Source organism: Adiantum capillus-veneris, chromosome 13 (genome assembly GCF_014529385.1).
Source record: "Adiantum capillus-veneris isolate H3 chromosome 13, ASM1452938v2, whole genome shotgun sequence".
NCBI classification, from domain to species: domain Eukaryota; kingdom Viridiplantae; phylum Streptophyta; class Polypodiopsida; order Polypodiales; family Pteridaceae; genus Adiantum; species Adiantum capillus-veneris.
Window position 1 is genome coordinate 55,615,801 of NC_140943.1, and position 22,835 is coordinate 55,638,635.

Genomic DNA, 22,835 nt, shown 5'->3' on the forward strand with positions numbered 1-22,835 from the left:
AGGCTTATGTTCCTACTACAGGAGGTTTATCCGAAATTTTGATGAGATTGCTTCTCCACTCCATGCACTATAAGGAAAAGCAGTTACTTTCAAGTGGACAGTCAAGGAAATTCTAGCCTTCAAAGACTTAAAAGAGAAATGACTCCAGATCCGGTAATCATTTTGCGAGATCTTTCAAAACCTTTTGTGGTTTAGTGTGATGCGTGTGGCCATAGTCTGGGCGCAGTTCTTATGCTGAATGGCCGAGTAGTCGCATATGAGAGCAGAATTCTTTTGAAGATTGAAAGGAACTTGCCATTCTATGAGAAAGAATTGTTGGCAGTAATTCATGCCCTCACTAGTTGGAAACACTCTTTGCTAGGGGCTGATTTTGTTATTCAAACGGATCATCAAACCTCGCGATATTTTCTCACACAGACGAAGTTGTCTGAGAAGCACATGCGATGGGCAAACATCTTGTCAATGTTCCATTTTTAGATTGTACATGTGCAAGGGAAAAAGAACATGGCGGTTGATGCGTTGTCTCGAAAGCCCCAAATTTCAGCAGTGTCAATTTCGTATCATTGTGAACTAGACGAAATGAAGACACAATATGCTGAAGATTCAGATTTTGCAAGGATTTATTACCAGCTTGTTGATGGGCAACATCATGAGCACTATATGCTTAAGAATGACTTTCTCATGATGCATGGAAAGTTATGCGTTACTAAACAATTACGGTCCTTATGTTGGACATTGTGGAAATGATGCGACAGCGAAAGGGGTTGAGGCATTCTTCTATTGGCCATCTTTGCGTCAAGATGTTGACACATTTGTAAGATCATGCTTAGTTTGCCAAAAAGTCAAATTTGACAGGCAAAAGCAACCGGGATTGTTGCAGCCATTGCCGATTCCTGATAGGCCATGGGAAAGCATAGCAATATACTTTATCTTTGATCTTCCAAGGACGCAAACAGGCAATGATGGGATTTGGACTATCATTTGTAGGTTCAGTAAGCAAGCCCATTTTATTCCTGTGAAGAAGAAGATAAAGCCAGAACACATGGTCAAGATATTCATGAGCAATATCTTTAAATATCACGGAATGCCTCAGTCAATTGTCAGTGACAGGGATCCACGTATGACGGGTCTTTTTTGGAAAGCATTGTTTGAGAATATGGACACTACGCTAAAGTTCTCTTCTTCATTTCATCCGCAAACTGATGGACAGTCAGAAGAGGCAAATTCTATTGTCCTGGATCTTCTCAAATGTTATGTGTCAGAGCACAAGGCAACTTGGGAACACCATCTCCCATTGGTTGAATATGCTTACAATAACACTGCGCATACATCAACAGGTAAGGCACCATTTGAGATAGTGGAAGGAGGGAAGAAAGTCCCGCCCATTTTGTAGACTAAGGACAAGATTTTTGAGGCAGACAAGTATGTCCAAGATGTAGATGAAACATACAGGAAGTTAAAGATTGCTCTTGAGAAGACTCAGGCTAAGCAAAAGAAAGCTGCTGATCGTCACCATCATGAACTTGTATTTTCACTTGGTGATCGGGTGCTTTTGCGCTTTGAAAAGGCAAGGTTAAGGAAAAGGAAAGGCAAGGAATGTTTGTTTCCTAAGCTCAGTATGCGATATTATGGTCCTTTTTAGATTTCGGAAAAGATCAGCGATGTAGCTTACAGGTTGAAGCTACCAGAAGATTGGAAAATACATAATGCTTTTCATGTCAGCCTTCTAAGATCCTTTGTTGGTGATGTGCCAGAGAATATGCTTGATGAGGAACAACCCGAAGTGGAAGAATCGGATGAGATCCCTGTCCTGAACAGATAATGGCACATAAAGAAAGAAAGGTTAGAGGAAAGGTTGCAAGACGCTATTTGGTGAAGTTCAAGAACTATCCATCCTTGGATGCCAAATGGATGGAAGAGTCTGAATTGGTTGATTCACCTCAGCTATTGCAATTGTATCTTGAAGCCTTTCAGATGGAACCCACAGTGACTTGATGTAGCCTTTTTGGAGCAAGGCAAGAGCATGGTTCATGATGCTCAACAGAGTAGTTAAGCAATTGTATCTACTCTTTCCATACAGAATTTAGCTAGAGAAGTTTATGCTTGAGCGTACACTAGAAGACTTCTATGCTTGATATATGTGTCGTAGCCAGGTTGGTCGGATTGTTTAATCGTCCAACGCTACATTTCCGGAAGCATGTATATCTTGGATTCCCATCATAGAATATATGTGATATCAGGAGATATCGCATGTATTATTGGCATGCAAGCGAGGTCGCTTGCAATATTTCAAGGGTGGGGTGTGTCACCAGGAAGTGTATTTTTTCCTGTTGCCTTCCATAAGTAAGTACTAGATATTTTTATTCATTTATATTTTACTTGTTTCCGCGGGATCTTTGAAAAGGTGCAAGTGGACATTGCATGGCCAGTGTGAAACGGCTGCGGCCGAATAGGTTTCTCACATCGGGAGTCTAGGTCGGTTAGTCTGGGACTGGTCGGGCTAGTTAGCACTGAATTTTGATGAGTATGGAAGCATGTGTGCGCCAAATGAAGTCTGGGCCACTCGGAAAGTGACTTATAACTTTATAAGTCAGTGGGAACTAGAGAATTAACTCAAAAGGGGCAAACTGGACACATAGCGGCTCCTGGTGAAATTTTCCACTTCCATCAGTAAGAGGGGGCGCCCAATTTGAGAGAGGAGGCTGATTTTAGCTTGCCTTCTCCTCTGTCTCATGTAGCGCGATGACTTGCTCTCGTGCATCTCTCTCTCCCCTTTGGCACATATGGTAACGCCCCACTAGTTGGGTTACTCAGATGAACTGTACAGTTCTGGGGTTTATGCGCGGCAAGAGCTTTTTGAACAGGAACCGGATTAGCTAATCGCTAATCCCCCACAGGTACGCACAGTTCCATCCCGAAAGATTGCGAGTTTGGAGAGTTTTCTCGCGTGAAAACTCGTCCAATTCACAGGGAGACTGTCCCATTGTGTGCGGGAGCTCTCGGGACACGCGTAGGCGTGTTCGCTCTGCTAAAAACGATTCGAAATAGGGAATTACAGCTGTGTTTTTCTGCAGGTTTAGGGTTTCGCACCTAAACTGCAAGGGAACACCAAGGGAACCTCGTGAGAGCCTTGGGATGCGTGTACAGGCTTTTGGGAACTCGGCAGTAAAAAACAGAGAATTACAGCCCGTTGAATTTTTGTGATAGCTCACCAGAAAGCTTTCAGATAGCGAGGGAATCCGCCCTAGACAGGTACTTTTGACCTACAGGGGTTTTTGCTCCGTTATGTTGTTGAAATCAGGTCGGAAATCTGCATTTTCAGCCCTCGCCAGGTTTGAACAGTTTTGTGAAAGCGTGTACTAAGTGGTCCGATCGTCTACCTTAAATTAATAAAGAAATATCGAAAGGGGCGCTAGTCTTTGGGGCCTACAGGGTGTCGGTCTTGTGTGTGCAGTGACATTCTAGTCGTTGGACGCATCTGTGTTCTCTTTTCTTCTCAGTGCTCTGTGTAAAGTTAACAGGTAATTGAAATAGTACCGCCCTTTACGTTGTACAGGCCGGTTAAAGCGCCAGTCTTTGGGGCCAATATCTAGGCACGGAACTCCGCCGGGCCAGTGTCGAATCAATTGTGAATTGTTTTGAAGTGAATTCTTGTGGTGTCGCGGTAGAATCTGGACTTGGAGTGTCCAAGTCTGTTACAACCGTGCCAATGTGTGTCCAATCATAATAGTACAATAGCTTTGAGGCTCCATAGGATCACCTACCTTGAAGATAGGCACAATAGTAGACAATCTCCAAGTCTCAAGTAGACCCTCACACATGACATATTGAACAGAAGTGCAAGAACCTTTGCCAACATATCTGTAGCATGTATAAAGTGCGCTGCTACTAGACCATCATGATCATGGGTCCTCCTGGTCCTCATCCTGTTAATGGCCATCTTTAACATCTTAGTGGTAAAGGAGGTACTCGTAGATGGCCATGGCTGAGGAGGATCTAGCAGGGGTGTCTGTCCAGGGACTGTAAAAGGATGTTGCATATTGACCCCACACATCAGGAGAAGTAACCACTCGGGGAGGGGAGTACTCATGAAACAAACGCCATGCCTCTCCTGAGTCTCTACTCAAGAACAATTGTTATAAGTCTTGGTCCATCTGAGCTGGGAACGCTAGCTTCTTCCGTTGCACAAGGCGTCGGAAGGCTACCCGAGACTGTTTGTGACTGATAACCCCTAGGAGAAGATCCCTTTGAGAGAGAGAGAGAGAGAGCTTGGAAGATCCTAGCCGAGAAACCCCAGCAGGCAGCTTGCGAAACCCTAATCTTTGCAGGTTGCTTGTGCTGAAGCTTCCCCTCCCTAAACCTTGTCCCTGCTGCAAGTTTGCGTCACTGACCCTGCTCGCGTCGTCTCACCTGCCTGTGCCTCCTGTTACTGCTCCACAATCCCACTTGCTCCTCCCCCCCGTTGTTGCCCCGCCGCCCCACCTGCTTGCGCCTTCGCCGCCTGGCTGCGCCATTGCTTCTCCTGCCCCTGTCTCCCGTGTCATTACCTTACTTGCCCCAGCCTGCCAATACACCCATCCCCCCCCCCCCCCCCCCCCCCCCCCCCCCCGCGCCCCCTTTTAGAGTTACACCACCATTGCTTCGCCATTTTGTATGGCTAGTGATTGTCTCGGGTTGGCCACCCATCGCACATCATGTAGATTGCATAGGCGGACACTTTTAGCACGTGTCCGACCGGTCATTTTGTGAGCGTGGCTAGGTGCACACATTTTTAGCCATTTTTGGGCTTTTATGTTGTTTACACCAGTTACACATTTTGCCCTACCTCAACCTAACATTCTATAAATAGAATGGTTAGGGTCTTGTAGTCATACATCGTGTAATGAGAGAATCATTTGCGAAGCACTTGTGTTTTCTCTCTCTTCCTCCAGCGTTTTCGGCGCGCGTGGCTCACACCCTGTCCGTTGCTCACTCTCACATCCCCACATTCCTACCTGCCTGCCCGCCTCAACCCTTCACCTTACACCAGGCCTCCCCCCAGCCTTAGCCTCGTTTTGACTCTCTCTCACACACACTTAGTCCAGTCTCACACTCTGCATAGCTTCCGAGCTTGAGAGGTGAGAGGAAAAGTCAAGGTTTTGACTCAGGTTTTAAGTACTATGGCGCCTTTAATGGTTATTTCCAAAGATTTACAGTGCAAGATAGGTGATTGTATTGAAGTTCCCTCTTAGGGAGGGGCTGTTGGCCGCTTGATAGGGTGTTCCTACGCTCGTGTCAACATCCGTGAGTGGCGCGCACTGTGATTGATTTGGCGGATGAAGGCAAAGTGGAGGATATCATCTTGCTCGGTAGAGGTACTTTCGTAGTAATTTTTTCATCAAAGGAACTTGCCTCTAAGGTCATTAGCCGCACTCCGCTCGGCTAAAAAGACAGATTGGTCTTTTTGCATCCTTGGTACGAGGATTTTTCCTTATCTGTTTTTGAGGACATATGTCAGGTCTCGAAGTATCCATTAAAAATAGCTTTTTCGGAGTTGTCAGCACAATTTTGGTTGCCAAACATGTTGAGGTAGATGGTTTCTATCTTTGGCACAACATTCATGCGCTGAGTGTAGACCTAGAAATCTGTGCCTTCTATATAGGTGGCTATTATGCCTTCCACAGTCTTTCCAGATCCCATCACTTTTGAGTGGAAAGGGGTGTTACATTGGGTGCTACACTCGCAAAGGATTGTGGTTATGGGCAGACTAAACCAGTGCCTTGAATGTCATGAGATGGGGCACTTGGTGAGGGTTTGTCTTAGAGGGTGACAACAAAGACGGATTTGTCGGAGGAGGAATGAACCCTCACAACCACAGTAGAGTTCAGTACAGTAGGAAGACCCCGCACAGAGTCAGCAACAACAGAGTGATGAGCAGACTCTGAGACAAAGACAGAGACATGCAGGTAGACAGGGACATACACAACTCATAAGGGTAGTGAGACAAAGATTGGCAAAGGGAGAGCAACCCGACCTTTGGAGGAGAGATTACCAGATCAGGATCAAGAGGAGGTTCCAGAGCAGTTGGACAGAGGGATAGAGGAGGATCAGTATCGACGACAATATAGGAGCTGCATGAGTTGCTCCAGAATAGTCCAGCTCAACAAGCTTTAGATCTCTTGGAGATGCAGTCACAGGTGCCTCTCACAATAGGCTCTGTTCAAAAGGAGTCTGTCTTGCATCTTCGGCAGACGTCTCACTCTTTGAGATTTTTCCACCTTAGTTCTTTGCGGGTGGTCCATGGAGATGTCCAAATTTTCTTTGAAGAGTGGGCCTCCATGTGTAGACATTCTTTTCTTGCAGCTCTCAGGAACACGTCACATTTTCCTCAGCCCAGAGAAAGCCCTAATGATCAGATTTAGAGTACAGGTTTTTATATGGTGATTCCTTCTGTATGAGGGAGGCTGTCTATGAGATCTTACAGGAGGAGACAATGGTCAAGGCCAATTACTTTATGGATATCAGGCAATTTTCAGATTTGTTTGAGAGTCAGTTTGGAGAAGCCTTAGGGAAGTTGGTTTTGTCACAATGTGATGACGTGGCACAACCAACTGGAAGAGCAATGGCCGAGTGGACAAGATAAACTGAATCGACCAACTTGAAGAACTTACGGTGCACAGGCCGTGGGGCCTGGAATCCTAAAGACCCAAAGTTGGAACCCTAAAGCTGATTTTCGTAAAATGCGCTGACACGTTGACGTCGCAGATTGTATGGATGCTAACGTGGCGGGGTTGTATGGATTTTCCGCATTTTGCGTTGGCTTGGTAGGTTGTATGGATTTCCGCAAGCTTTTGGGAGCAGATGCCTTTGGGGTTTTGTGCTTTTGAACCGATTGCTTTTGGGGCTGTGCTTTTGGGTATCCCTTGTAATGTTTATAAGGACCCTTGGGGCCTCACTTTGCAGAGCATCTGGACGTAGAGTCTTGAGAGCAGAGGACCCTTGGGAGTTGTACCTTGATGTGAGGAGTAATAAAGAAACACCGAAAGGGGTGCCAGTCTTTGGGGCTAGCGCTTCTGGGCGCGGAACTACGTCCGACCGTGTCGACTCTCTCTCTCTCTCTCTCTTTAATAAAGTTCAATGTTTTTGAAGATTCTGCTCGTGTGTTGCTATCGATTTCTCGCTTTTGAGTATCCAAGCTTGTAATAGTGATATCAGAGCATTTTGAAGTTTCTGTTCCTGTGTTGCTATTGATTTCTTGCTTGGAGTGTCCAAGCCTGTAATACTGGTATCAGAGTTAAGAAGGATTCTTCTTCTATGGAGGATTTGATCCCTTTTGCAGCGCACATAGAATCTGACAGTGGTATGAGAGCTCAAAAAGATTTTTCTTCTGAGGAGGATCTGATCCCTTTTGCAACGCACATGGAATCTAACAGAGCTGTCAAGATTTTGTTAAGGAATCTGTGTCCTTGCCTCTGACTTATTAGCCACTCCCACCCTTCATCCATTGCGCATCGGGACGGCTCCCGTTTTCATCGCTCGGTCTTAAGCCGCATAAGCCACAAAGAACCCAAGAGCACACATGGGTTTTTTTTTTATTTAGAAAAAGATCCTTTTATTAGTTAATGAAAACTGCCCGTAGGGCTACAACCACCTCTGCAAGAGAGGGCTACAACAAACATGATGGGGAGACTCTCCCAATGAAAGAACAACATATATACAATGAGGCTAAATCAAGGGATGGGAGGAGGGAAGAGCCACACAGGTGGTCAGTAGTGCCATTTGAGCACACCTTGGACAATGGTGTAGAAAGGCCCAGGGCGCCAGAGTCGAAGGAAAACCTCGCGGCGCTCCCGCATGCGGTCCGAGCTGCCCTGTAGTCCCTCAAGCTGTCCTCTGAGAGTATGGATCAGCTCTAGCCTAAAGTCACGAACAGTCTCTACTGGCGGCACAGAGCGGGCCTCAAAAATGCGGAAACAGCGGGCCCGCCAGATGAACCACAGTGTCAAGCCACTGATGAGCTCCCAACACTCCTCTCTCTCACTGCACCACTCTTGTGGAGTAAGCTCTGTAGCAGGTTGGAGTGTAGGACGCCCCCCCTGTATCACTATCATCCTGCTGGTGGAAGATAGCTCAAACTGAAGTGCGGGGCCCGTGAGAGTGGACCAAGCCGCTGCCCCTCAAGTGTACTATCTAGCCGTGGAGAGAGTAGGCATCAGCCGAAGAACTCGTAGCCATACCTGCTGGGCCGAGGGACAGTCCCAGAGACAATGACGCTAACTCTCCACCAACTGGTCACAGGCTGCACATGCGACCGAGAGACCACTATGCACAAGCCAGCTCTACTGGTGTAGCTCTGTGTGCAACCAGCCACTGAAACAAAGTGACGCGCCTCGGTTGTCTGGAGTCCCACAGCCTCTGCCAAAAGGCTGCCAAGAACTCGACTGTGAGGCCCTCCTCCTGCCAATGACGTGCTGCAACGGGGCGGGCCTCTCTCTGTGTTGCAAGTATATGACGTCCAAGCCGAACAGTGTACTGAAAGAAGGGGACTCTTGGGTGGTCTGCAGAAGAGAAGGGGTCCCTCCATAGCCACTCACCAGGATCCCATTGTACTGGTGCCAGTGGACAACACTCCCAAGCCCATAGCCTCCAGTGTCTATTCTCCAGAGCTGCTGGGTCAGGGTCTATGACGCAAGTCTTCCCACAGATGCCCACAACTCGGATCCTCTGAAAACAACACTCTGCTACCTGGGGGGCCTCTACTGCAACTCGCTGTAATCGTTCCCCACCCTGAAGCTGGAAGAACAGGGCTGGGACAGTCTCTGAGCAGGCCTTGATTGAAATGAGAACCTCCAGTTGTGTGAAGGCTCCCATCCATCGGCGTGCTACTAGCTCGAGAGGCGTGAGCCACTCACCTGGAACTGACTCTGAGATGTCCTGACACATGCTCTGCACCCCTCTCATGCCCTGCAGCTGGAAACCCTGCACCTCCTCTGACAAACCTGTGAACTCTAGCTAGTCACCTAGAGAGCGCGCTGGACCTGCTGCCATGGGACCCCAGGAAACATGAGGCCGACTACCAACCAAGTGGCCTCTCTGAGTGCTAACCATGGGGTTCCAGATGAGGGGCTGCCGTAGGCGCTCCTCCGTGCACATCGACTGTCGCTGCTCCAGGCCACGCCGTAAGAGCTCCCAAGAACAAAGCAAACTCACAGCGAAGCGGTCCTCCAGTCTCCTGCTCAAACCAACTCGGCGCATCTCTGTAAAGATCCATCTGGTCGAAGGTTGCCAAGGGCCTCCTGACTGAGGCACCCTGGCACGAAGCCTCTGTAGCAAGAACTCCTTCTAGGGCTCCTCACCTGGAAGAAGTCCTCTGACTATGAACTTCCCAAGAAGGGCTCTGCTCTGTTGTGCTAGATCAATGATCCCAAGCCCTCCCTGAGAACAAGGAAGCGTGATGACCGACCAAGCCACCTTGGCTCGGGCCATCTGAGTGTCACGTCCTGACCAAAGGAAGTTCCTGATCAGCCTCTCTACCTGGCTGATACAAGAACTCGAGAAGATCCAGTAGGAAGTGATGTACCACATAGTCGCCAATAGCACCTGGTTGGAAACTACTACTCTACTAGCCAGCGAGAGTCGTGCTGAGGTCCATTGTAACAGCTTTCTCCTGATGGACAGGAGAAGAGGAGCAATCTGCTGCTTGGGAGACAAGTCCAAACCAACCTGACAACCCAAGTACCAAACTGCAATCCCTGGGGGAATCCACCTGAAACCCTCTCCTGGCATCCAATCTGGCACAGGAGCACTACCAACCGAGAAAGCCACTGTCTTTCTCCAGTTGATCAGTGCGCCTGATGCACAACAGAAGGTCTCCAAAGCTTGCTCACATCTGTGAAGATTGGCCTCCTGGCCATCTAAGTACAAGGCTGAGTCATCGGCAAACTCAGCGTCCAGTAGCTCCTCTCCCCGAATACGGAGTGCTAAGCCCCGAAGACCAACCTGTTGTGACACCAAAAATCTGCTCATCGCCTCCGCATAGAACAGAAAGAGAAAGGGGCAAAGAGGACAACCCTGTCTGACCGAGCGTGTGAGCATGAAGCGCTCACCTCTCCCTCCTGCCAAAAGCACCTGACTGTGAGCCTGTCTGTACAAAGCTGACACCCCTTTGATCCAAGCATCTGAGAAGCCCATCCTGCAGAGAGTGCCCTCTAGAAAGTCCCAGTCAACTCGGTCGTATGCCTTCTCAAAATTGAGAAGAAGAATTACAAGGTCCTTACTACGGAGCCGTGCCAGGGCAGAAGCCTCCCAGAAAGTAAAGATGTTGTCAAGGATACTGCGTTCCTTGACAAAACCTGTCTGAGTCCCATGTATAAGGCTTTCTAAAAGTGGCTGAATCCTCAAACTCAGAGCCTTGGCAAGAATTTTGTAGGCTGAGTTGAGGATGGTGATGGGGCGCCACTGTCGAATCTCATCCAAGGAGCCACCCTCCTTGGGAATGAGGTAGATCAGGCCCTCACTCATGCTGTCAGGCATCACTCCTGTGTGCAAAATGTACTGAAAAGCACTAGAAAGATCTGGGCCAAGCAGGTCCCAGTACTCCAAGGAAAAGCTGGGAGTCAATCCATCCTCACTTGGACATCTACCACGAGGGAGGGCCCTAAGAGCCGTGTGCAGCTCCTCAAGCTGAAGTGGCATCTCTAGCCTTTGGCGCATCTCCTCTGTCACAAGACATGGCATCTGTGCCCAAACTTGCTCCCTGCATGCATCCTGTTGCTCTGACTGAGGCTCAGCCGACAGTTACTCATGATAAAAGTCAGTAGCAACTGCACGCATATCCTCGGGCTCACAAGCAACTGACCCATCGGGCCTCCTCAATTGAATGACCTTGGCATGCGAGTGCCGAGGTCCCACTGTCTCAAAAAAAGCACCAGTCACTCTGTCACCCACCTGAGTCCACTGAGATGGCTGTCGGTGAAAGGCAAACTCATGACGCCTCTCCTCTGTGCTAGCAAGCTCCTGTCGAGCTTGCTGTAACTGCTCCTCCAACCATGGACTGTCTGGATGCTGCTCCTGCATCCTCTGTAGTGAAGCAATGTCTCGTCTGAGACGCTGCTCTGCCTCTCTCGTTGCAACCCGGCGAGCCAGAGACTCCTGAAGAAAAAAGTGGCTAAGCTAAGCTAGGCCTGAGGTCACTCTGTCTGCAGGTGAAACCTGGCTGTCCATGCCCTCTGTCCAGAGAGCCTCTACCCTCTCTCTGAGTGTTGAGTCCAACAAGACCCTCTCTGGGATGCGAAGCATCGTGCTCCCAATCCTCTGTCTGTTTGCCACCGTGAGGACCACTGGTGCATGGTTCGAGAAGGAAGTCCCTGCCAGGATGCCCACTGAACCCCCCAAGTCACTGAAGTGGTCACTAGTGTAGAAGCGATCTATCCGCGATAGATTCACTCCTCCTGAAACCGGCCCGTACGGCGGTAGGCGTTGGCTTTCACCCGAAATTCTTTACTTTAAACACACACAGAGCACTTTGCAAAGGAGACCTGTAACGGGAATTAACACTTAATCACACACACGGCTCGGAAGCTACAATGCTCCGAGTAGACGCCGACAACCTGTAGGCCCCAAAATTGGCGCCCCTTTCGGTATTTCTTTATTCTTTAGGAGGGTAAATTACAAGGTAAGGTCCTGGGAATCCTTCACGTGTATCCACCTAGATACCATTTGATTTGGCCAAATTTCGGCAGCATAACAGCCCCAAAACTTGCGCGGAACCAATTCCCCTGCTAGAACTCACTTGCATTGGCGTATACCCTCTGATTCCTGTCCAAAAACAGTAAATTCAGCACGCTGTATTACTGGTTTTTGCCCTGTTTTCAGCCCCAAACAGTCCCCTAACTGTCCTCTGCCAGTGGGGCACGATTCCCAATGGTCCTGGCGTCCGTATGGCTGAAAAACAGTAAAATGCGCTGATTTTGCACCTGTATGGTGAGGTTATGACCCTCACCAGTGCCTGCTTTGGAGCAGTAGCTAGCTACCCCTGTTCTTGCTCAAGGAGGCTCTTGCCTCAACACAAAAGCATGAACCCACACAACTGTACATCAGTCAAATGAATAGCCCTCTTGTGGGGCATCACATAACTGCAGGTAGGGGAGAAAGAGAGCAGTGTGTAGTGTGCAGGGCATCACTCCTATCACCACACTGTACATGAGAGGGAAAGGAAGCACTCCATAGCTCTTAACCTGTGACAAAAAGTGAAATGAGGCCTCTCCCAGCATAAAATTCAGCGCCACTTCTTCTGCAAGAGGAAAGTGCATGAAAATTCGACACTTGGCGCATTTACAAGCATTTGGCCGTTTCGGGTTCGCCGCTTAAAAATATCCTGACCGGTTGCCCAGTTGACTTCGCGGCAGAGTTATAAAATGTTCCCCTAGTCATACCGGAGGTAATGACGCAAACACATTTCACGGCCCAAAATAGCAGTTCCCTAAATTTTAGGAGATGCTTCCGTTGGGCTCCCACTGGTCTTCTGACCATCTATCCTCATTGGAGCCACATCCAAAAGTGCAATGTGGCCCAACTGTCGGATACTTTTTGTTGGTATTCCCACCTTGACTTTACGCCTTAATTGAGTTCACTTCCTAGTATCCACTAACTTGCTAAGTGCGACGGGGGGACCTATATGATCTTGCTCTGAGCCTAGACATTCTCTTACCATACGAATTCCAGTGCCGACCACTTCCCGTCTACAGGTGAATCTACCGTTCACATTGGCCATACAATGTCCGACCGTTTGCTACTTCAAAAAGAGGGTCTCAAAACAAATAAAATAAACCCCATTGGAAAGAAACCAACAACCAAGTTTAGCAGTTGCCACATCTCTGTGACATGGTTAATAACTGCCACGGCCTCGTGACATACCCCCTTCTTGAAATCGCAAACGTCCTCGATTGCATACCATAAATACACGCCACTGATGATCTTGTGCTATCAACACTCTTTTATCATTGCATGTATCCGCAAGAAAGGGCGTAACATACATAGATACAAATGACTTAATGAGGCCTTCATACTTTTGCCATTTCCATCTATGGCACTGAATTCATATGTACATTTGATGTACTAGCTCTATCATTACCCCTGCTTTGCACACGTTGGGTTGGGGCATAAGTAGGCTGTAACCCAAAGGCTTCAAGGTAAAGCTGCAATACATTTGGTGACTCTGACAGTTCATGCTCTTCCATCCACTTTGCATCCATAGGTGGATAGTTCTTGAACTTCACCAAATAGTGTCTTGCAACTTGTCCTTTAACTTTTCTGTCCTTATGTGCCAAAACTTGCTCAGGTACCAGAATCTCATCAAGTTCCTCAACTTCTGGCTGATCCTCAACTGGCATATCTTCTGGCACATCACCTACGAAGGGTCTTAGAAGACTCACGTGAAACGCATTATGAATCTTCCATGCATCAGGCAATTTCAGCCTGTAAGCCACATCGTTGATCTTGTCAAGCACTTGAAAAGGCCCATAGTAACGCATGTTGATCTTAGGAAACAGCCGTTCCTTGCCCTTCATCTTCTTTAACCTTGCCTTTTCGAACCTTAGCAGAACCCAATCACCAGGTGATAACAGCAATTCACGACGGTGACGATCAGCAGCCTTTTTCTGCTTTGCCTGAGTCTTCTCCAAGGCAACTTTAATCTTCTTATACATCTCATCCATGTTCTCAACATATCAATCTGCCTCAAAAATCTTGTCCTTTGTATGCAAAATGGGAGGAACCTTTTTGCCGCCTTCAACAATCTCAAAAGGTGCTTTGCCAGTAGACGAACGCACCGTATTATTGTACGCATACTCAAGCATAGGCAAATACTGTTCCCACTTGCCTTTATTATCTGACACATAACATTTCAGCAGATCTAAGACAGTAGAATTAGCCTCTTTTGACTGTCCATCAGTTTGTGGATGAAACGAAGACGAAAACTTGAGCGTAGTGCCCATGTTCTCAAACAATCCTCTCCAGAACAAACTGGTCATGCGAGGATCACGATCACTGATAATCGATTGTGGCATACCATGGTACTTAAACACATTGTACATGAACAAGCGTGCCATCTGATCAGATTTTATCTTTTTCTTGACAGGGATAAAATGGGCCTGCTTGCTGAACCTGCAGATAATGGTCCATATACCATCATTCCCTGTTGGCGTCCTTGGAAGATCAAAGATGAAGTCCATAGCAATGCTTTCCCATGGCTTATCCGGAATCGGCAGTGGCTGTAACAACCCTGGTGCCTTTTGCCTGTCAAACTTGACCTTTTGGCAAACTATGCATGCTCGCACAAAGGCATCCACATCTCTCCTCAAGGTAGGCCAATAGAAGAATGTCTCTACCGCTTTAACTGTTGCATCAATGCTACGATGCCCTGCATACGGTGGGACATGACTCTCTTCCATGACCTTATGTCGCAGTTGCCTAGTGACACAAAGTCTGCCATGCATCATCATAAAACTATCTCCGAGGAGGTAGTGCTCGTGATGTTGCCCCTCTTGTAACTGTTCAAAGATCCTTGCAAAATCTTCATCAGCAGTATACTGTTCCTTCACGTCATCTAACTCATGATGATAAGGAATTGACACAGCTGAAATTTGTGGCTTTCTTGATAACGCATCAGCCACAACATTCTTCTTGCCTTCCACATGCATAATCTGGAAGTGGAACATAGAAAGAATGTTTGCCCATCGCATATGCTTTTCGGATAACTTTGACTGTGTCAAGAAGTATCGCAAGGTATGGTGATCTGTTTGGACAACAAAATTAGCACCTAAGAGGTAGTGCTTCCAGCTAGAAAGCGCATGAATCACGGCTAAGAGCTCTTTCTCATAGACTTGCATAGTCCTCTCTGGCCCTTGCAAAATTCGGCTTTCATAAGCTACTACCCGTCCGTCTTGCATTAGCACTGCTCCGATGCTACTGCCACACGTGTCACACTGGACCACAAATGACTTCCTGAGATCTGGCGAAACAATAATTGGATCTGAAGTCAACTTTTCCTTTAAGAGACTAAAAGCTGAAATCTCTTTTTGGGTCCATCTAAAAGTGACCTCTTTCTTTTGCAATGCGTGAAGAGGCGATGCTATCTTTGCAAAATTTCTGATAAACCTTCTATAGTAGGAACACAATCCCAAGAAGCTTTTGACATCGTGCACAGTCTTCAAGTCTGGCCATGTCTTGATAGCTTCGACCTTTGCGGGATCCATTCTAACACCATCCTTTGAGACTATGTGGCCCAGAAAGTGGATCTCTTCGAGTAAGAATTCACTTTTCTTAGGATTGACAAGTAACCTGTGACTGCGCAGCTCTTCGAACACAATGGTCAAGTGACGCCTATGCTCCTCTTCATTCTTCGAATACACTATCATGTCGTCGAAGAACGTTCCAACAAACTGTTGATGCGAGCGGAAAATCCGGTCCATCATTCTGCTGAACGTGGCAGGAGCATTTGTTAGCCCGAACGGCATCACTAGAAACTCATAAAGACCAAATGTCGTTTTAAACGCAGTCTTGTGCACATCCTCTGGCCTTATACAAATCTGATGGTACCCACTCTTAAGGTCTATCCTGCTGAAAATTGCAGCACCCTCTAAACGATCGAGAATATCATGCGAGGAATAGGAAACCTATTCTTGATGGTATTCTTATTCAACGCACGGTAATCAATACACATGCGCCATGAGCCATCCTTCTTCTGCACTAGGAGCACCGGGGAGCAAAAGGGTGAAGAACTAGGCTGAATCAGCCCCTTCTCTAATAACTCCTCAACCTGGCCCATAATCTCTTTCTGCTGCGCCGCACTAACCCTGTAGGGAGGTCTATTTGGTGGGCTACACCCTGGCACCAAATCTATTCGATGGTCCTCAGGTCTCTCTGGCGGCAATTGCGATGGTAATGAATCAGAAATAGAGTCACTAAACTTTTGCAAAAATGATGACCTTTCTTTATCTAACACAGATAAATTTGACTGATCACTATCTGAGACATCACGTGCAAAAATCAAGTACACAGAAAGATGATTCTTTATTACAGAAGTGATAGCAGAAGCAGATACAATAGGGACTGACTCTCCTTTAAGCTTTACATCCAAGATGTGAGTTTTACCCCTATGCTGTACAGTGATCTTTTTGTTGTAGGCATCCAAGACTCCATGCACTCGGAACATCCACGGGATCCCCAACAAGGCGTCACAACCTTCCAGCGGCATGATGTAAAACTCTTCAGTGTCCACATACGACTGAATATGCAGACACAGTTTTCCAATGATGGGAGTAACACACTCTGAGTGGCCAGGAGATGCCAACCCTGCCTCTGCTGTGTACCCCATCTCTTCAGCTCTGATGCCCAGCTTCATAGCTAACTCTGGTGAGATAAAGTTGGCTTTGGCACCTGGATCAAAAAAGATGAGTGCCGTCTGATCCCTAACTTTACCCCGTGCCCTGCATAACTCACTGGCATCTGTGCTGGGCCTGTCACCCACCATGTCTGGCACTAAACCTACCGTGGGTTTTGGCTTCTTGCCTTTCTGCTCTTCTTTATCCTCTGAGTCAGCTGGCCTTTTCCTTTGTGGACAATTAATAGAAAAGTGACCAGGCTGCTCGCATATAAAGCATTTGTTCTCAGCCATTAGGACCTTCTTTTCCTCAAGCGACTTGCGCAAAAAAGGCTTCCTTTTCTGTTTCTTTGCCTGCGCTCCAGAAGTCTCGGATGAATCCTTGTCTTTGGTGGCCTTTTCTGATCCCTGTGACGCATCAGGAGCCATTTTCACAAAGGGCTTCTTCGCTGAATTTTTCTTTTGCTGCCCTCCTTTGTCACTGCTCGGAAATCCACTGTCCTCTCCTTTCAACAAGGCAAGACCAGTGTTCGCAACTTCCATAAGCTGAGTAAGGGTAGCCACTCTGTTCTTTGTACAATATTCGCGAAGCCCTTTAGGCAGCCCACAACAATACTTCTCTATCTGCTCTGTCAATGATACAAATCTGTAGGTCACTGAGAGTAACGCTTTACAAAACCTCCTATTGTACTCCAACAAGCTCTTGCACGAAGCTGCTGTAAGCTGGTGCCAATCTGTCAGGACATCGGCTTTAAATTCATTTGATAGCCAAGCAGATGCAAACATTTGCTTGAAGTAAACCCAAGTGGCGGGTGCCTGTCCTTGCATTAACAATGTCGTCCACCATGTAAGCGCATTGTCCTTTAAGAAAGTGGCAGCTTTCCTGACCTTCGAGGCCTCTGTAAAATTCCCTCCCGCATAAGCTGTATCAAACTGCTGGAGGAAAGTGAGTGCCTTTGTCTTATCCTCGAAACCACTGAAGGTACTGAACTTTACCGCTGCACCACCTTCTTTGTAAGCCTTCGGCTTCTCTAGTGCCCCCAAATTGTCATATGGAATGGTCTGCAACATGGGCACTGTACTAGGCATGAGCGGCACGTGTTGGCCATTCACATTTTGCGTCAGAGGTGCGATATCTGGCTGCTGTCGAGAAAAATCAGCCATGCCAAAATGACCCTGTGGCACCCCAAACTGGCCGTGGTTGCTCTGAAAACCCTGATGCATGCCCATACTACCATACATGGGGTTTGGCATCATGTCTGGCATGTACGGCTGACTTCCAGGTGCATAACCAGCCATACTTTCGAACACTGATCGACCCCCGAAATACCTAGGATGTACCGTGGGTGGTGGAAAAACTGGGTGCATTGCCTGGTAACCAGTTCTCTATCCATTCAAGACAGCATGCTCGCTCTGAAAGGTGGCGGGCTGAATTGGCATAACCTGTGGAATAGGCGTTCTAGCCACCTGTTCAAGCACGGGAGGAACCTGCTTTGGAGCCCCCGACTCCACAACATGCGAGTGTTCCCTTTCCTCCTGCGTCACATGAAGTACCTGGGCTTGAGCATCAACAAGCTCCGTACGCGGCGTAGGTTGCCTATTTTGCTGTTGCACTGGTGGCACTTGCAAGAATTCCATAAACCTTGGATTCTGCACCAGCTGCGAGAAGACATTCACCGCGGCAACTAACTGAGTCTTGAACGCATCATCCTCAAGTTGCCCTGTCATAAAGCCCTGTACTACTGGAGAGACATTCACGTTGACAGGAGGTACAAATTGACGTGGCCGTGAGCTCTCGCCAATCTCAAAAACCATAGGAATCTCCTGCCTGTCCATTGAAGAGGAACCCTCTTCCATAATTCCCTTCCCCTTGTCGGCCATAGTGTAATCCCCATGTTCCTGCACTGTGTGTCTTTATCCCAAAACAATCCAGGCTCACTCTTTAAGGAAAAAGTGATTGATGTCCCGGCAACGGAACCATGAAACCAACCCGTAGGGCGGTAGGCGTTGGCTTTCACCCGAAACACACACAGAGCACTTTGCAAAGGAGACCTGTAACGGGAATTAACACTTAATCACACACACGACTCGGAAGCTAGAATGCTCCGAGCTGACGCCGACAACCTGTAGGCCCCAAAATTGGCGCCCCTTTCGGTATTTCTTTATTCTTTAGGAGGGTAAATTACAAGGTAAGGTTCTGGGAATCCTTCACGTGTATCCACCTAGATACCATTTGATTTGGCCAAATTTCGGCAGCATAACAGTCCCAAAACTTGCGCGGAACCAATTCCCCTGCTAGAACTCACTTGCACTGGCGTATACCCTTTGATTCCTGTCCAAAAACAGTAAATTCAGCACGCTGTATTACTGGCTTTTGCCCTGTTTTCAGCCCCAAACAGTCCCCTAACTGTCCTCTGGCAGTGGGGCACGATTGCCAATGGTACTGGCGTCCGTATGGCTGAAAAACAGTAAAATTACAACGCATACACAGCGCTGATTTTGCACCTGTATGGTGAGGTTATGACCCTCACCAGTGCCTGCTTTGGAGCAGTAGCTAGCTACCCCTGTTCGTGCTCAAGGAGGCTCTTGCCTTAGCACAAAAGCATGAACCCACACAACTGTACATCAGTCAAATGAATAGCCCTCTTGTGGGGCATCACATAACTGCACGTAGGGGAGAAAGAGAGCAGTGTGTAGTGTGCAGGGCATCACTCCTAGCACCACACTGTACATGAGAGGGAAAGGAAGCACTCCATAGCTCTTAACATGTGACAGAAAGTGAAATGAGGCCTCTCCCAGCATAAAATTCAGCGCCACTTCTTCTGCAAGAGGAAAGTGCATGAAAATTCGACACTTGGCGCATTTACAAGCATTTGGCCGTTTCGGGTTCGCCGCTTAAAAATATCCTGACCGGTTGCCCAGTTGACTTCGCGGCAGAGTTATAAAATGTTCCCCTAGTCATACCGGAGGTAATGACGCGAACACATTTCACGGCCCAAAATAGCAGTTTCCTAAATTTTAGGAGATGCTTCCGTTGGGCTCCCACTAGTCTTCTGACCATCTATCCTCATTGGAGCCGCATCCAAAAGTGCAATGTGGCCCAACTGTCGGATACTTTTTGTTGGTAGTCCCACCTTGACTTTACGCCTTAATTGAGTTCACTTCCTAGTATCCACCAACTTGCTAAGTGCGACGAGGGGACCTATATGATCTTGCTCTGAGCCTAGACATCCTCTTACCATACGAATTCCAGTGCCGACCACTTCCCGTCTGCAGGTGAATCTACCGTTCACATTGGCCATACAATGTCCGACCGTTTGCTACTTCAAAAAGAGGGTCTCAAAACAAATAAAATAAACCCCATTGGAAAGAAACCAACAACCAAGGTTAGCAGTTGCCACATCTCTGTGACATGGTTAATAACTGCCACGTCCTCGTGACACCTCCCACTCTACGGTCCGATCTAGAGAAGGCAAGACTGTCTGGGGGCCTCACAAAACGAGAGTGCTGCCATGTATCCGAGACCCTCAAAGTCATATAAAACCTCCCTTAAGCTGCCAACTCGACTCCATGCACAGTAGCATGGCTGCCACCAATCCTGTCAGAAGGGTCCTCCAACATGTTGAAGTCCCCTCCCATACACCAATGATCGGCCTGCGGCAAAGACTCAACAATCTGTGACCAAAACTCTGCACGAGCACTCGCCACATTGGGCGCATAGATGTTCAGGAAGCCCACAAGGCCACCCTGAACCTGCATAGTAATCCACTGAGCCCTGCCTGGCACAATAATCCCTCTGTCCACAATGGCCTGTTGCAATGAGTCCGCAATAGTCATACATACCCCACCCTGGATGCCTCCAGGGCCAAAAGCAGCTGACCAAAAGGTATCATAACGTCCACGCAAAATCTGACCACATCGCCGAATGCGGCTCTCACACAAATGGTGCTCCTGAAGCATAAGGAGATCAATCTCTCCTCCCACAAGGCAACGGTGAAGTTCCTGACGCAATCGGCCCCGCTGTCGCTGAAACTGGGGCCCACCTAGTCCCTGCACGTTCCATGAGACGATCCTCATGGGGAGCGAGAGAGAACAGATGCTGCCGCAGCAGCAAGACGGGCTATCTTCGAGGCAGGCTTGGATGGGGAGTAATCCGCATCCGAGCGTCCTCTAGATAGGCGTGACTGCAGTGAGTGCCTAGCCCAAGCCCAAGTAGAGCGAGCCATGCGTAACGCAACCTGCTCTGTCCAGGAGTCCTCATGAATGTATATATAGCAAGGCAAACATTGCGTATCAGCAAAGAAGTACACCACAATGTGCCTACATCCTGCTGAGTCTGGGGGTGTCACCGCATACTTGGCCAATGGCCACAAAGTCTGCAGGATATCTGTAACTCCAAGTTCTCCCATGTGGTGAGAGAACTCTAAAACGTGTGTATGCAACCATCCCACCACTGAGTCGAGGGACCACTCTGTCTCGGCCCTACCACAGAGGGGAAAGGAGAAACCAACTGCTGAGTCCAAGGCCTCTGTCCCCTTAGCGGCGAGGAACAAAACATGGACCCTGAAGCAGGCTGCCTCATGGTCTGCTACGGAATCGCCGAGAAAACGAGTGAACTCGTAGTCGAAGAAGTCCCAGCGGCGTCGGATGTCAATGCTCGTCAGCCCACGAGGGATAGCTGCAAGGGAGGATGTCTGAATCTGCAAAGGGGGCCGCAAGAAGGGCTGACCCTCTCTCGCTAGGCGACTCGCGTTAAAGGCGCTGCCAAGAGATCTCCTAGCCGCCGGAGAGGGACAAGTCTCCTGAGCCGACTGTGAAACTGGAGCAGGAGGGGGGGGAGAAGGAGCTGGGGAGAGTGGAGGAGAAGAGGGGCGGGATGGGGCGACAGAGGTAGAGGGGCGAGGAGGAGAGGCGATGGGAGCAGAAGGCGGGGAGGATGAGGAAGAGGGGGGGAACTCGGGGGGGGGGGGGGGGGGGGGGGGGAGGGAGAAGCGGAGGTGGGGGCTGGCGCAGGGATCTCCTCCTGCTCAAGAGGACCTGCACTGGTTTGGGAGGCCCGAGTACTCCACTCTGTCGAAACCAACCCTTACTCACCCGAGGTAAAAGGATAACCTTCGGGAGCGTGTGGGTATCTCTGACCAAAACTCGAACTGAGGGAATGCCAACCGCCTTGGCAGCTACTGATGTTGCCGTACGAGGTGTCTCCAGGACAGTCCCAATCGCGGAACCGATCCTGGAAAGAAGTGGTAGGTACTCCCTCCGTAAACCCGGAAAGCAGATTGAGATGGGGATGTCTGCCTCCTCTACTAGAGCATCCGAAGCTGGGTCAAAACCATGTCGCCACTGACGAAAGTGGGCACGTGATGCTCGGATGGCCAATGGACTCATAGCTATGACCTTGGACGCCATCTCGGAGGACTCAAACTCGATCTGATAGTAGCCCCGTTCGAGAATCTGGACATCCACAATCTTGTCCACCTCTGCGAGAAGGCGGGCCTGGAGAAGGTCTCGCAGCTCTCCTCTGCTAGGCCGGGTGCCGAGAATCTTGCAGATGACCGAGGTCGCCTGGAATCGCTCTACCTCTGCGGCAAGGCTCGCTTGCTTTGTAGGCGAGAGAGCAAGTCGAATGGTGGGCTTAGTGGGTCGGGCGAGGGGGCTTCTGGCGAGTCCCTCTGTGGCGAAGCTGGAGCCTCCATCTGTGTCTACTGCTGTGGCATAAGAAGGGGACGACGGGAGGGTGCTACAATTGGGCTCGCCAAACACTGCTCCAAGGAATTGAAACAAGTGCCGAAAGTGCCAAAGTGCAGAGAGTTGCCGAGGAGAAGGAACCAAACGGGCGGGCGAACAGGCCGGGGGGGGGGGGGGGGGGGGGATATAGCGGGCTGGGGCAAGCGGGCAGGCAGCAAAACAAGCGTAAGGGATAGGGCAACGGGCGGCGGCAGCTGGGGCTGAGGGCGGGCGGACGGGTTGGGACAAGGGCAGCGCGAGGGGGGGCAACGGGGGTTGAGGTCTGGCGGGAGGGGGGAGGCAGCGAGCGGGAGTACAAGGCAGCGATTGGGGGGGGGGGGGGGAGGCGATGGCGCTGCGAGGAAAACACAGCAGCAGCGAGCGCGCTAGCTTAGGTAGGAAGGACTACTTTTGCCACCATCTGTGTCCGAGCACACATGGGTTCTCGTGGAGAATCTGGTAGAGATAACACCTCTCAATGGAAAGGTGAAGAAAAGTTGAAACCCGGCGTGGGAACTGAAGAAAAGAATGAAGAATTGGGAAAATTTTCGACGGAGAAGTTTGCCAGAGTAGAGTACAAACGTCAACTGCAGGTTGACATGTGTGTGAAAAAATTGATCAAGTACTCCAGAGACCCGAAATTTGTGAAACACCTAAAGAATTACCCGATTGATGAGATTCACAGGAGATGGCGTGAGGCCATTGATTCTCCTCTCAAGTCAGAAAGAAAGCTGAAAGGACGGACGAG

At 48.9% G+C, this 22,835-nt stretch overlaps 1 protein-coding gene across 1 annotated transcript in view; it reads left to right on the plus strand.

Moving 5' to 3' along the window:
- GLYR2 (glyoxylate reductase 2) overlaps positions 1-22,835 on the plus strand; it is a 125,370-nt gene that overhangs the window by 42,385 nt on the left and 60,150 nt on the right. The window lies entirely within an intron of this gene.